Here is a 15,567-nt window from a genome sequence, read left to right as displayed (position 1 = left end):
AAAAAAATTTCCCTGCTGCTGGTGCCAAGAGTGTTGACTATGGAGCCAAGCAAACTAAAGCAGTTAACAGTCTCAGTCTCTTCACCAACAATCCTATCTCGGAACATCAGTACTTAAATACTAATGCTCAACCCAGGCGAGCTCGTAGCTCCCTAGGGTCCTGCTGTAGATGGAGAGGGCACACAGTTTTAATACACCTTTAGGATATTCCACTTTGCCAGTATGCCTGGGAACAGGTGATATATGTTTATCCCTGACTATCAAATGTGGGCCTTTCCTATGTTGAAGGGAGCCTATTAGTTAACAAATTCTCTTAATTTTTATCAACATATTGTTACTACAGAAGGAAAAACATGAGGAAAGTTATGTGACCAGATATCTTACACTAATTGGTTATATAAACCATTACAATAGACATGATATTCCTCATATGAAAGGAAAACTATAAACATTTTAAGAATTGATGCCTTTGAGCTGTGGTGCTGGAGAAGAATATTGAATATACCATGGACTGCTAAGAACCTGGAACAGGTTCATCCTAGAGAGGGTTAAACCGGACTGCTTCTTGGAGGCAAGGATTCTGAAGTTTTGTCTGACTTACTCTGGGCATGTTGCAAGGAAAGACTAGTGTCCTTGGAGAGCAACATCATGCTTTGGAGGGTGGAGGGACAGCTCAGGTGAGGGACACCCTCTATGAGGTGGATTGAGTCAGTGACTGGGATAATCGGAGTAGGTGTGTCAGAGACAGTTGAGATTGCCACAGAATAGAGCAGGGTTTAGGGCTGTTGTACATAGGGTCACTATGAGTCACAAGTGACTTGATGGCACATAACAAAAACAACAACAATTGTTCTATTAATATTAATGGAAAAGTATGTAATTATGTTACAAATGTAGTCTGGAACTTTACTGAAAATACTATACATCGTGTTCATCCTAAACTAATGGCTTGGCATAATGGAGGCCTACCATCTTCAAATCCATGAATTAGTTATAGTCATAAATTTAGTCCAGAACAATGAGACTTATAGAAATTGCCTGCTACATTATCTATAATGACTTCTTGGGGTGCTAATATTACTAGAACAATACAGTCAACATTTTATATGATTTTTCTCAAGAATCACTCCTTTTATATACAAGTTTCTGTCCTATTGCCTTGTATCATAGCAATTGGTACAGTTTCTTTTAATCATTCTTTATGAACTATAGGATATAACAATTGTTTATTGTATACTGGTTTGAATAGTTCTGTTCCATTTAATCAATCTGTGGATACATTGTTATTGCTACATGCTTGTGATCTTTGTGACTTCCTGTTAGCTTGACAGATGTATGGCAGGAAGGACCTGTAGCATTTTTAAGAATGTATTTTTAAGATCTGTATTTTTAAGAATTGGTTGAGTAGAGCTTGAAGATTCATATGATGGATTATTGCTGCAATTGTAGGGTTAACATTAATAACAGCTACAGCATTCACAGCTGGCATAGCACTGCAAACAGCTATTCAAATACACGATTTGGTAGAAACTTTGTGTAATCAATCACGTGTATTATGGACTGTGCAAAAAGTCTTTATGGATAAAGATTTGGCAGTTTAGCTGGGGGCTGTAGAGCAAGCCCTGGGCTGGCTAGGAGATCAAGTGGTTGACATAGAAAAGCAATTGCATATGAAATGTGATTGGAATATCACAAGCTTTTGTGTGAGCCTGGCCTGATATGATGCTTTTAAGTATACAAGGGATCAGGTAAAATGTCATTTATGGGATTTATGAGAAAAATGTGTCTTCCTTGGATGTTCAAGAGTTAAGGCAACAAGTATTTGATGTATTTAGTAAAAAAATTACCTGGAGTAACATATCAAGATCTTTTCCAGAGAATAGTAACAACACTATGGGAAGTGGATCCTCATTCTCAGTGGCAAAGTTTGGTACATAGAATAGGAAGTGCTTCTGCTTCATTAAGAATTTATGTTTTTGTCTTTATTATAGGATACTGCATCCTCAAGCAACAAGTAGCAAAATAGAATATCCAAAAGAAGACTGTAGCTCTTCCTTCTTTTATTTTAAAAAATAAAAAGCGGTGATTGTGAGTTTCTGAAGCCACTAGTCCTTGGTTGACTGTCAGTGTGTGAGTCTATAGTACTGCTTTGAGAACATTCAACCAGAAGTTAGCTGAAAACAGCTTCCTGGATAAGTATACAGACATGTCCCAAGAAAATAGGGTGCATTCATTAGACTTCTTAAGACCCAGAAGAGCAGCTGTGAAAGCTTAATTAATGAGAAACTAAAGTCCTTGAGAGTTTGTGAAAAATACAGATTAATGAGAACCTACTGTCCTTGAAAGTTTGCAGAAAATAGAAGTTTCTCATGTGCTTGATAAGATTTTCTGGGCAAATCATTATAGAGCTCCAACTATACTGAAACCATTTTTCTTAAAAGAGATAATTGCTTTTTGAGTAGTGAGAAAATTAATAAAATGCTTGTATCTCTATATATATGCCAAGAAAAAGAAACCTTGGGGCCTTGGCTTTTGCCTCTGTTTCCTGTACCTTGTGTTTTCTCTTTGTCTGTTTTTCCCTCAGCAGTGCCATGTCCTCAGTTTCTGCTGGTAACTGGCAACAGATATCTTTCAAAAGAATAAGAATTCTAGAAAAATTTATTGGCTCATGGAAGACTTTTATATGGACTGAAAAGCAGTATTTCTAACAGAACAAGGGATGTCTCATGGTTTAAAATCACAAAATACATGTATCAGGGTTGTTTTCTATTTTTATACCTAGTCAGTTTGTATGCTGAACATATAATTCAAGAAGCTGAACTATAAGAAGAGGAGTGTGGCACCAAGACTAGAAGAATCTTCATCAACAGTCTGTGAAATGCAAGTAACACAGGGAGCTCTGGTGGCTTAATGGCAAGAAGCTGTGCTGCAATCTCAAAGGCATGCTTCATGGGAGAAGGATGGGAAATCATCTCTCATGTGATTAATGGCTTCTAAAAATCTGCCAGCGGTAAGCTATGAGCCGTTCTGACTCTATGGTACACAACACCATCTTTGCTATTTTGTAGCGAAAAGTTGTACCTGCAAAAAACCATGAAATTGTTCATTATGAATTAGGCCATAAGTACAAGTAAACCTGCACTTCCCTTGTTTAATGGTAATCTGTTCCTGACTGGGCACATGTATAATTTCTCAGTTGCATCTACTGTGAAGACCTTAAAACAACAACATCATAGTAGCATTGAGAATACTTATTGCTCACATTTTTGTCCTAAATATTTTCTCTAATAAAAGGTATACAAATTCATTCCTGTTGAGTTGGCACCAACTCATAAGAACCCTCCTTCTTTAACAAGACTGTAAATCTTTATGTAAAGAGACTGCCTGTCCCTGCATTACCAGGTGGATTTAAATCTCCAGTCTTTATTTTTTTAGCAGTTCAATCAACTGAAATTGAGTGGCATTTACAAAATAACTTGAGGAGTGGCCATTTCCCTGCAGTCAAGTTGTCACTAAGAGAGCAAATACCTCAGACACAATAATCCAGAAGAAATATATTAATGTGGAGCAACTTGAACAGCTATGAAGGAAAATGCACAAGATGGAAGAAAGAATTGATAGTATAGCTAATGAGGTACAAGAACTTAAAAAAATCCTTACAAGACAGAGTACAGCCAACACAGCACTGAAAATAAAAGAGAAACAAAAAAATGCAATCCAGAATATTAAGATCGAATTGTCAGAAGCGTCTGACACACTGGAAGAACAAAAAAACAGACATGAAGAAATGGAACAGAGGGTGGTCAGTGAGCTGTGAGACAAGAGCCTCACTGGAAACATACTAAAAAAGAAACCAGAGATGAGACATAAAGAAAATGAAGAAAACATTACAATCATGTGGGATGGCATCAAACGAAATAATATGCACGTGACTGGAATTCCAGAACAGGGCAGTGATATTGAAAGAACTGTGAAAATTGTGGAAGAAGCACTGGAAGAAAACTTCCCAGGTAATTTGAAAAAGGGGGAAATCCACATTCAAGAAGCATATCAAGCACCAAATAGATTAGACCCAGAATGGAAAACATCAAAACATATCATAGTCAAATTCTCCAAATTAAAAGATAAGAAATGTTGTTGTTGTTGTTCTTGTTATTGTCAAGTGCTGTCGAGTTGTACACAGCTTATAGAGGCTCTATGAATGAAAGACTTGAACACTTGATAACTTCCTTCATTTCTCCAAGTTCATAGGGTTTTCAGAGGCAAGCTATTTTGGAAGTGGATGCCACTCTTGCTTCCAAGCTTGTTTTAATCAGAAAGCTCCACCAAACACTGTCCATTATAGGTAACCATTATGGCATTTGACACATTAGTGTCACAGTGTTTAGTATCACAGCAAATACAAGTTACCTCTATACAGCAAATGGACAGACCAGTGCTATACCAATTAGAAGAATGTTTGACCAAAAACAATTAGAACAAGGCCTGAGGGATGCAGATTAAAACCAACCACCTTTAGGCTTGGTAGCATCACTTTCTGTCCACTAGGCCCACTGAGCTCTCTCTATGTTGTTATTGTTATTGTTGTTAAGTGCCGTTGAGTTGTAGACGACTCATAGCAGCCCTATGCACAAAAGACCTGAACACTGGCATAACTTACATCATTTCTCCAAGTTCATAGGGTTTCTAAAGGCAAACTATTTTGGAAGTGGATGCCACTCCTGCTTCCAAGCTTGTTTTAATCACGAAGCTTCATCAAACACTGTCCACCATGAGTAAACATTATCACATTTGACACATTGGTGTCACAGTGTTCAGCATCACAGCAACCACAAGTTACCTCTGTACAGCAAAAGGACAGACCAGTGCTATACCAATTAGAAGAATGTTTGACCAAAAACAATTAAACTCAGGCCTGAGGGTTCTTAAATTAAATTTAACAACCAAGGCAAGGTTCAAACTTCATGAGCTCCATCATTCCACATTCCTCCATAATCAAGCATTCTCATTGGCTCTCACCACCTGTTGCTTCTCCAATCTCCTCCTATTCTGATGCCACATGTTTCTTCATATAGTCCAACCTCTTGAATAATTTGTTCAGTATATTGACTGAATACACTTTAGGAAAGGATACAGTGTTAATGCACATTTTCCCTGATTTTAATCCATTGTATATTCCCCTGCTCTGTATGTATAACAGCTTCTTGATTTAGGTATAGGTTTCATGTTGTTGTTTTGTTGATTACCATCAAGTCATGCATGACTCATAGTGACTCCAAGAATAATAGACCTGAAGCCTTTCTATAACTATAATTTCTCTAAGTTCATAGAGTTTCTAGAGGCATGTGATTTAGGAAGTGGATGCCACTCCTGCTTTCCAACCTGTCTTAAAACTGGGAGCTCCACCAAACACTGTCTACATGGGCAGAAATTATGGCTTTTGAGATCCCAATGGTAAAAGATTGAACATGACAGCAAACCCACATTACCTCAGCACAGCAAATTCACAGAAGAGTGCTGTACAATTTAGAAGACAGTTCCTCCAAAATATAGGATTTAATTAAAAGGCAATCCCTTGGACCTGACTTATTAAAAAATAAGGGTCTTCTAGAAGATTTTGTTGTCTCTAAACAAGAGCCTTTAATAATAATAGAAGAAAGAAAGAAAGAAAGAAAGAAAGAAAGAAAGAAAGAAAGAAAGAAAGAAAGAAAGAAAGAAAGAAAGAGAAAGAAAGGAAGGAAGGAAGGAAGAAAGGGAAAGAACCCCCCAAAAAATTCCACAATGACCCTCAACCAAAAAGAGAACCCATCTTAAAGAGTCCAGTCACTTCACCCAGTTTCCAAAATGGAGACAAGGGCTTGGCCTTAAATGCAAGTGTCCTGGAGTTCTTGTTGACTTTAAACAAGAGGCTTAAACAATGAAACAATCTACACAGACCCCCAACCAAAACAAAAGCACCATCATACAGAGTTGAGCCAATGGAAGTCCAAAATGGAAGAAAAGGGCTTGGAAATATATATTGTTGTTGTTATTAAGTGCCATCTAGTACTGGCCCCATAAACAAAAGACTTTAACCTTGTTCTGTAACTATAGTCTCTTCTCCAAGTTCATAGAGTTTCCACAGGCATGTGGAGGAAGAGGATGCCACTCCCATCTCTCAGCCCATCCCAGTCTGTTAGTTAACCAGATATTATTAACCATGTGTAACCATTATGACTCTTCACACCATCACAGTAATCCACAGTTACCTCAATACAGAGAAATGACAGAGAAGTGCTACACCACATAGGAATAGTCATTTCAAAAACAATAAAAACCAGTCCCAAGGGCTCAAATGAGTTTTAAAAGGCCACAAGTCCACCTACGCTTCTTCAGGTTCCCATAGGCTCCCAGCATAAGGCCTCTAACCAGCCAATAACTCAGAGGCCTCTCCCACTAGTACAGAAAAAGTGCACCTCTAAACCCAAATGAGTTTTAAAAGGCTGCAGGTTCGCCCATGCTTCTTCAGGTTCCCATCAGTTCCCAGATAAGGATAGAATACTGAAAGTAGCAAAAGAGAAACAGAGTCACGTACAAAGGGGAAACAATTAGATTAAGTTCTGATTTCTCAACAGGAACCAAATGAGCTAGTGGACAATGGAATAACACACAGAAAGATGAAGGCAAACGATTGCAAGCCAAGGATCCTATACCTAGGAGAGCTTTTCATCAAATATGAAGGAGAAATTAGATCCAACAGAAAAAGAAACATGGCAAAATGGCAAAAGTAAAACTTGGCCCGACAAAAATCAAACTTAAGTAAATGGACTAAATGCACCAATTAAGAGAAAAAGAGTAGCAGAATGGATTAAAAACCCCAACCAAACCCAAAGACCATTAATATGTTGACCACAAGAGACACATTTTAAAAAGGAAGAGAAAAACAGACTTAAAACCAAAGGTTGGGGAAAAAAACACATACCAATATACTAATCTCTGATAAAATAGATTTCAGAATGAAAGCCACCATTGAAGATAAGAAAGGGTATTACATACTGATTAAAGGCAGAATCAAGAAGACTTAACCTTGGTCAACATTTATGTACCAAATGATAGACCTGCAAAATACATAAAAAATGGTTAACCAAATTTTAAGAGAGAAATAGACAACACCACAATAGTGGTAGGAGATTTCAACACACCACTATCATCAAAGGCTAGGTCAACTCAAAAGAAACACAACAAGATGCAGAAGATCTAAACTATACAATCAGCCAACTCAAACTTGAGCGTGTATTCAGGGCACTGCACCCAACTAAAACTCGATTCACTTTCTTTTCAAGTGCACATGGTATATTCTCCAGAACTGATCATATATTAGGTCACAAGCAAGCCTCAACAAGTTAAAAATATTGAAATAATACAAAGTATTTTCACAATGCCATAAAACTAGAAATTAACCACAGAAGAGTAAAGCTTACAAAACCACCCATGCGGAAACTATATTACTCTCTGCTAGAACATGATTATGATTGGGTTATAAAAGAAAAAAATAATGAAATTTTAAAAGTTCCTTGAAACAAATGATAATAAAAATATAACTTACTAAAACCTCTGGGACACAGCTAAGGTGCTTCTCAGGGGCATTTCATAGTAATAGGCACACACATGAAAAAGGAAGAAAGAAGAATCAATGATCTAACTCATCACCTTCAGCAAACAGAAAAGGATCAACAATCTAATTCTACAACCTCTAGAATAAAAGAAATTATAAGGACATGAGCTGAAATCAATGAGATAGAAAACAGAAAAAAAAAAAAACCCTGAAAATGTTTAAACCATCAATAAGACCAGGAGCTGGTTTTTCGAAAGGGTCAATACAATTTACAAGCTGCAGACTAATTTAACAAAAGGGAAAAAAAAAGAGAGAGAGAGAGAGACATAGATAACTCTATTAAGAAATGACAGGGTGAAATATCTCAGTCACAAAAGGACAAATACTAATCTCCTCCTGTACCAGTCAGATCTGATTTGACGGTGCACTCACACAAAAATAATGAAAAAAAATTAAAAAAAGGACAAATACTGCTTAGTGTCACTGTTGTGGAATGGGACTGGCACTGGGGTTGGAGGGAGACTGTGAAAAATTGGATAAATTATGTATATTGCATTGAACCTTATGAGGGAGAGAACAGTTTAAAAGCGATATATGATTGGGTATTATGGTTATGACAAGAGTCCAGAATGAAGATTGCATAGTGGAGTATACTGGGGAGTGGGGGGATGTATATGAATAAAATGATTTTTCTTTTACTTTTCAAAGAGAAGAGCAAACTGGGGGCGGGGAGGGAGGGATTGGCAAGGAGAAAAATGCAACAATGAATGAATGGAAATAACAAAACCTCGGTAAACATTCATTAAAATTAATTAAATAAAATTTAAAAAAAAGAAATGACAGAGGTGACATTACAACAAAACCAGAGGAAATTAAATTGATAATTCAGAATACTATGAAAAGCTATACTCGCACCACAATAAGATAAAGGTAACCAATCCAATTAAAAAGGGCACAGGAGATGAACAGACACTTCACCATAGAAGACATTCAGATGGTCAACAAGCACATGAAGAAATGTTCACAATCCCTAGCTCTAAGAGATATACAAATCAAAACAACTATGAAATATCATCTCACTCCAGTCAGAATAGCAAAATTTAACAGAACATCAAGCACCAAATGCTGACCAGGTTGTGGAGAAACTGGAACCCTTATTCACAGTTGGTGGAATTATAAAATGGTGCAACCACTGTGGAAGGCAGTGTGGTGCTTTATAAAAAAAAGTTGCAAATAGAAATACCGTTTGACCCAGCAATTCCACTACTGGGAATATGCCCCAAAGAGACCATAACTTCCACCCAAGAAGATAAATGCAAACCCATATTTATCATAGCTTTGTTCATAGTAGCAAGGAGTTGGAAACAACCTAAGTGCCCATCAACAAACGAATGGATAGAGAAGCTGTGGTATATTCACACAATGGACTACTACGCTGCATTGAAGAACAAGGAACTTATGCAATATTATTCAAAATGGGTGACCCTGGAGGACATTATGCTGAGTGAAGTATCTCAGCCACGAAAGGACAAATACTGCATGGTGCCACTGCTGTAAAACAGGACTGACCTTGGGGTTGGGTGGAGACTGAGAAAGATGGGCTCAATAATGTATACTGCATTTATGAGGGAGAAAACTGTTTAAAAGGGATATGTGATTAGGTATTATTTTCATGACAGGAGTCCAGAATGAACGATGCATAGTGGAGTGGACCTGGGGAGAGGGATTGTAAAACAATGGGGGAACTTTTATTTTACTTTTCAAAGAGAAGAGTGTACTGGAGGGTGGAGGGGGAGGCGGATGGGGTGAGCAGAGAGAAAACTGCAACAATGAATGAATGGAAATCCAATGTCTCTAAATTTTCATTAAAATTAATAAAAAAGAAAAGCTATACTTTTATAAACTAGAAAACCTAGAGGAATTTCTTGAAATTCATCCCTTACCCAGATTGACAAGGACAGATATAGAACACTTGAACAGAACCATCACAAGAGAAGAAATTGAAAAGGTCAAAAAAAGTCTTTTCCATAGGAAAAGTCCTGGGCCAGATAGCTTCACAGCTGAATTCTGCCAAACATTCAAAGAGGATTTAGCACCCCTTCTACTTAAATTATTTTAAAAAATTGAAAAAGAAGGAACACTTTTGGAATCATTCTATGAAGCAAGCATAACCCTCATACCCAAACCAGGCAAAGGTATTATCAAGAAAGAAAACTACAGACCAGTATCTGTCATGAATATAGATGCAAAAATCCTTAACAAAATCCTAGCTAATAGAATTCAAAACCACATAAAAAAATAATTCACCAAGGAACTCACGCATTGTTAGTGGGATTGTAAAATGGTACAACCATTCTGGAAGGCAGTCTGGCACTTCCTCAGGAAGCTGAACATAGAAATTCCATATGACCCAGCTATTCCACTACTTGGAATATGAGAACTGAGACACAAATTGAGATTTGTACACCAATGTTCATAGCAGTGTTATCCACCATTGTAAGAACATGGAAACAGCTCAAATGTCCAACCACAAATATATGGATTGAGAAATTATGGTACATTCACACAATAGAATACTATGCAGCATGAAGGGACAATGATTTTGTAAATTATTACCTAACTTGGCAGGGACAGTCCCACAAGGATAAATATTATATAAAACCATATTGTAGAATGAGTATAAGGATTCAAGAAGGGTGGAAGAGGCTGGAAGCAGGGTTGTGAATGTGCAGCGGGAGGGAGGGATTAATCATCGAGTTGTACAATTTGATGGGTGGGAGGGTGAGGGAAATGGAAAGAATATGTTCTAATTTCTATTCGAATTTTGTAAATAAATTAGTTTGCTGTTATGTGCTGTCGAGTTGTTTGTGACTCATTATGACGCTATGTATGAGATCCCTAAACGCTGCTCTATCCTGTGCCAATCTCACTGTTTCTGACACAACCACTCCCACTACCCCAATAACTGAATTGATCCATCTCATCGAGGGTCTTACTCTTCTGGGTCCTCTCTCCACTCTCCAAAACATGACGTTCCTCTCCAAGGACTTGTCCCTCCTTGCAATATGCCCAATATATGTCCGAGGAAGCTTCAGAATCCTTGCCTCCAAGGAGCAGTTCGGCTTCCCCCTCTCCAGGACAAACCTGTTTGTTCTCCTAGCAGCCCATGGTATGTTCAACACTCTTCTCCAGCACCACAACTTGAAGGTATCGATTCTGTATCATTTCTAGTCACTGTCCAGTTCTCCAATGCATAGCACACAATTGCAAAGACTATTGCCTGAATCAGCCACACCTTAGTCTCCAGCCTGACATCGTTCTCTTCAGTACTCTGGAGAGGTCCCTGACAGCTGAATTTCCCAATGCAATTAGTCTCTTGATTTCCTGGCTTTTGGTACCAAGCAAACTAAAATTGTTACTATCTCAATCTTGTCATCGTCCATACTGATGCTGCTAAGTGGTGAGAATCTTTGTTTTCTTGATGTTGAGCTTCAATCCATATTGAAGGCTGTAGTCCTTGACCCTCTGCACCAAGTGCTTCAGGTTTTTCTCAGTTTCAGCAAGTAGGGTTGTGTCATCTGCACAATGCAGATTGTTGATGAATCTTCCACCAATCCTGATGCCACATTCCTCCTCATACAGCCCAATGTCCCGGATGATCTATTCTGCACAAAGATTGAAAAGGTATAGAGACAGAAGACATTCCTGGTGGACACTCTTCCCAATTTTGAGCCATGCAGTGTCTCCTTGCTCTGTTCTGATGACTGCCTCTTGGTCCAGTTATAGGTTTTGCATAAGCACAATCAAAAGTTCTGGGATTCCCATTCTTCTCAGCATCAGCCACAACTTGTGATCCACACAGTCAAAAGCCTTAAAATTAAAAAGCAAACAAACAAAACCCGCAACAGCCAGCTGGAACTTTTGGCAGTTTTCTCTCAATGTAGTGTTCTGTTTTTGAATAATCTTCAGTAGCATTTTTCTTGATAGTATATTTTTTTATAATTTCTACATTCTTTTGGATCACCTTTCTTGAGAATGGGAACAACTATGGATCTTTTTCTGTCATTCGGCAAAAGTATCTGTCTTTCAGATTTCCTGTTCCAGACTTGTCAGCATGTCCAAGGCTGCTTCTGATGGTTAAAACATGTCAACTGATATGTCAATTCCTGGATCCTTATTTTTTTCCGGTGCCTTCTTCAGTGCAGCTTGAATTTCTTCTGTCATTACCATTGGCTACTTCCTGAAATATTTCAGTGTCATTCAATTATTTTTGGTAAAGTGATTCTGTACATTCCCTCCATCTTTTTTTTAGCCTTTTAAAAATTGATTTACTTATAAAGTTCATATACATTGTGTTTCACATTATTCTTGATTCACATTGTGTTTCATACGATCATTATAATTTGTTATGTTTCACAAAATTAACCACTATTGGGCATTGTCCATTATTACCCTGTCTTTTCAACCAAGTCCTTCACATTGAGTTCCCCATGTCCCTCCATTTATCACATTGTGTAAAGCTGTGGTTTCATCTCTACCCATCTTAAGCCTTCCAACCTCTTGAGTTCCCATATATTTTTATATTTAACTGGTTATCCTTCTATTTTTATAATAATGGACTTACGCCGTATTTGTCCTTATGAGACTGTGTTAGTTCTCTCAGCATAATGCTCTCCAATCTCTCTCATGTTACATAGTATTTTTCAAAATTGTTGTTCCTCAGTACTGCATAGCATTTCATTGTGCGAATGAAGCACAATTTCTCAGACTATTTGGTTGTGGTTGGGCATTTGAGCTGTTTTTAAATTCTTGCAATGGTGAATAATGCTGCTATGACCATTGCTGTACAAATCTCCATTTGTGTCTCTGTTCTAATTTCCTTGGAGTATATTGTTATAATGGAATAGTTGGGTTGTATGGAGTTTCTATGTTCAACTTTTGAGGAAATGTCAAACTCTTTTCTAGAGTGCTATCACCATTTTACAATCCCACCAACAGTTTCCGCCTCTCCACATCCTCTCCAACATTTATTGCTTGCTGCCCTACTCACTTTGCCACTGCTACTGGGGTGAGATGGTATCTCATGATGTTTTTATTTTTAAATAAAATTTGTATTTTATAGTGGTTTTCTTACAAAGTTCATAAACATTGTTTTTCATACCAGATCTTCCCCATTTCCTTAGCTTACCCCTGTGTAGTATTAAGTTGTAGCTGTTTCCATGTTCTTGTGACTGTGAATAATGCTGCTATGAACATTGGTATACAAGTCTCTGTTTGTGCCTCAGTTCTCATTTTCCTGGAGTATATTCCAAGCAGTGGAATTGCTGGGTCACATGGAATTTCTATGGTCAGATTAATGCCAAACTGCCTTCCAGAATGGTTGTACCATTGTACAATCCAACCAAAAGTGTGTAAGAGTTCCTATCTCACGACATCCTCTTCAACATTTATTTATTACTTCCTGTCCTGTTAAACTTGTTACTGCTACTGGAGTAAGGTTGAATCTCATTGCAGTTTTGATTTGCATATCTCTTACTGCCAGTGATTTTGAGCATTTCTTCATGTGTCTGTTGACCATTCAAATATCTTCCTCTGTGAAAATTCTTTGCTTGTCTTTTTCCCATTTTGTAATTGTGTTATCAGCCTTTTTCTTGTGGAGGCACTGTAGGATTCTATAAAATGTTGATATGAGACCCATGTCTGAAATAGTACTATCAATTTGTTTTTCCCAGTCAGTAGGTTTTCTTTTCACACTATTTGGAAAAATTTTCTGATGTGCACAGGATTTTAACCTTTAGAAGGTCCCATTCCTCAATTTTATCCTCTCCAGATTGCACATTTCTGCCTATATTTGACAGTCTCTTTATACCATTGACTAGAATGTTTAAGCTTGATCCCAGTTTGTCTCTTATGAACTTTATGGTTTTGGGCTTTACTCTCAGGTCTCTGATCCACCTTGAATTGATTTTTGTGTATGGTGTGAGATGGGATCCTGTTTCAGTTTTCTGCAGGTAGCAGTGCAGTTTTGCCAGCACCATTTGTTGAAGAGGTTGTCATTTCCCCACTTGATCCTGGAGGAATATCAGTTGACCATAGATAGCTGGGTCCATTTCTGGGTTCTCAATTGTGTTCCATTAGTCTATGTGCTTGTCATTGTACCAGTACCATGCTGTTTTGGTTACTAGTGCTGTGTAGTAGGTTTTGAGGTCAGGGAATGCTACGCCTCTCATTTAATTTTTGTTTTGAAGAAGTGCTTTGCTGATTAGGGGTCTTTTCCCTCTCCAAATAACTGGACAATTTCCATTTCAATCTCCTTGAAAAATGAATTTGGTTTTTCTGTTCGGATTGCAATGAACATGTAGATGGTGTTTGGTAGAGGTGTCATTTTCAAAATATTGAGTCTTCCATCTTTGAACAGGACATATTTTGCATTTATTTAGGTCTTTTATGTGTCTCACAGAAATGGTCTGTAGTTTTCTTTGTACAAGCCTTTTGTGTCTATAGTTAGGTTTACTCCCAGGTATCTCAACTTGTGGTTGGCTATTGTAAATGGTATTTCTTTCTTGATTTCTTTCTCTGAGTACTCTTTGTTACTGTAGTGGAACCTCACTGATTTTTTAATATTGATCTTATATCCTGCGAGTCTATTCAATTAGTCTACTAGTTCTAACAGAAGTTGTTTTGTTTAGTGTGGTGTCATTTTTGGTTCTTGGGATTTTCTGTGTACATATCATATTATCTGTATATAGCAAAAGGAAACCCTATGAACCTGGAGAGAGGTTGAGAGACACCCAAGCATTGAGGACTGTCCTTCATAGGGTGGCTAATGAGTCACCTGCGACTTGATCTCACTTAACAACAACAGCAAAAGTTTAACCATCTTTTTGCCCATCTGGATGCTTTTTGTTTCCTTCTTTTATATTGCCATAGCAAGCACTTTTAGTACAACTTCTAATAGAATTGATGATAGTAAGCTTCATTGTCTGATTCCTGTTCACAAGGTAAATGCTTTTATTCTTTCTCCATTGAGAATGATAATGGTCCTTGGTTTTGCATATATACTTTTCACTACGTTGAGGATTCCCTTCTATTCCAATTTTGCTGAGTATCTCTTTCAGGAAGGAATGTGGGATTTTGTCAAATGCCTTTTTTTTGCTGCAATTGCTAAGATTATATGGTTTTTATTGTTTGCTTTGTTAATATGGTGAATTATGTTGATTGTTTTCCTTATGTTGAATGATCTTTGCATACCTGTTATAAATCCCACTTGTTCATCATGAATTATTTATTTTTTTATGTGTTTTTGAATTCTATTGGCTAGGACTTTGTTAAGGATATTTGCATTTGTATTCATGAGAGATATTAATCTGTAGTTTTCTTTCTTGGTAGTATCTTTGCCTGGTTTGGGGATCAGGGTTAAGCTTGCTTCATAAAATTACTCTGAGAGTGTTCCTTCTTTTTCTGTTTAAAAAAATAATTTAAATAGAATTAATGATAGATCCTTTCTGAATGTTTGGTAGAATTCAACTGTGAAGTGACCTGGTCCAGGACTTTTCCTATGGGGAAGTTGTTTTAAGACCTGTTAAATTTCTTCTTTTGTTGTTTGGTCTTTTGAAGTGTTCTATATCTGCTCTTGTTAATCTGGGTGGGGCATGAGTTTCAAGGAATTTGTCCATTTCCTCTATGTTTTCTAATTTATCAGAGAATAGCTTTTCATTGTATTCTGATATTGTCAATTTAATTTCACTGGGTTATGTTGTGATGTCACCTCTATCATTTATTAACCAAGTTATCTGTGTTTTGTCTTTTTAAAAAAATTTTGTTATGTTTGCCACGGCTTTGTCAACTTTATTGAAACTTTTGAAAAACCAGTTCCTGGTATTATCGATGGTTTGAATTGTTTTTCTGTTTTCTATCTTATTGATTTCATTCTTGTCATCATTTCTTCTCTTTTAAAGGCTATAGGATTAGAT

Source organism: Elephantulus edwardii, unplaced genomic scaffold, assembly GCF_000299155.1.
Source record: "Elephantulus edwardii isolate Elephantulus edwardi_28Jun2011 unplaced genomic scaffold, EleEdw1.0 scaffold00060, whole genome shotgun sequence".
Classification (NCBI taxonomy): Eukaryota; Metazoa; Chordata; class Mammalia; order Macroscelidea; family Macroscelididae; genus Elephantulus; species Elephantulus edwardii.
The sequence above is the reverse complement of the archived record's forward strand: the minus strand, read 5'-3'. Positions refer to the sequence as shown.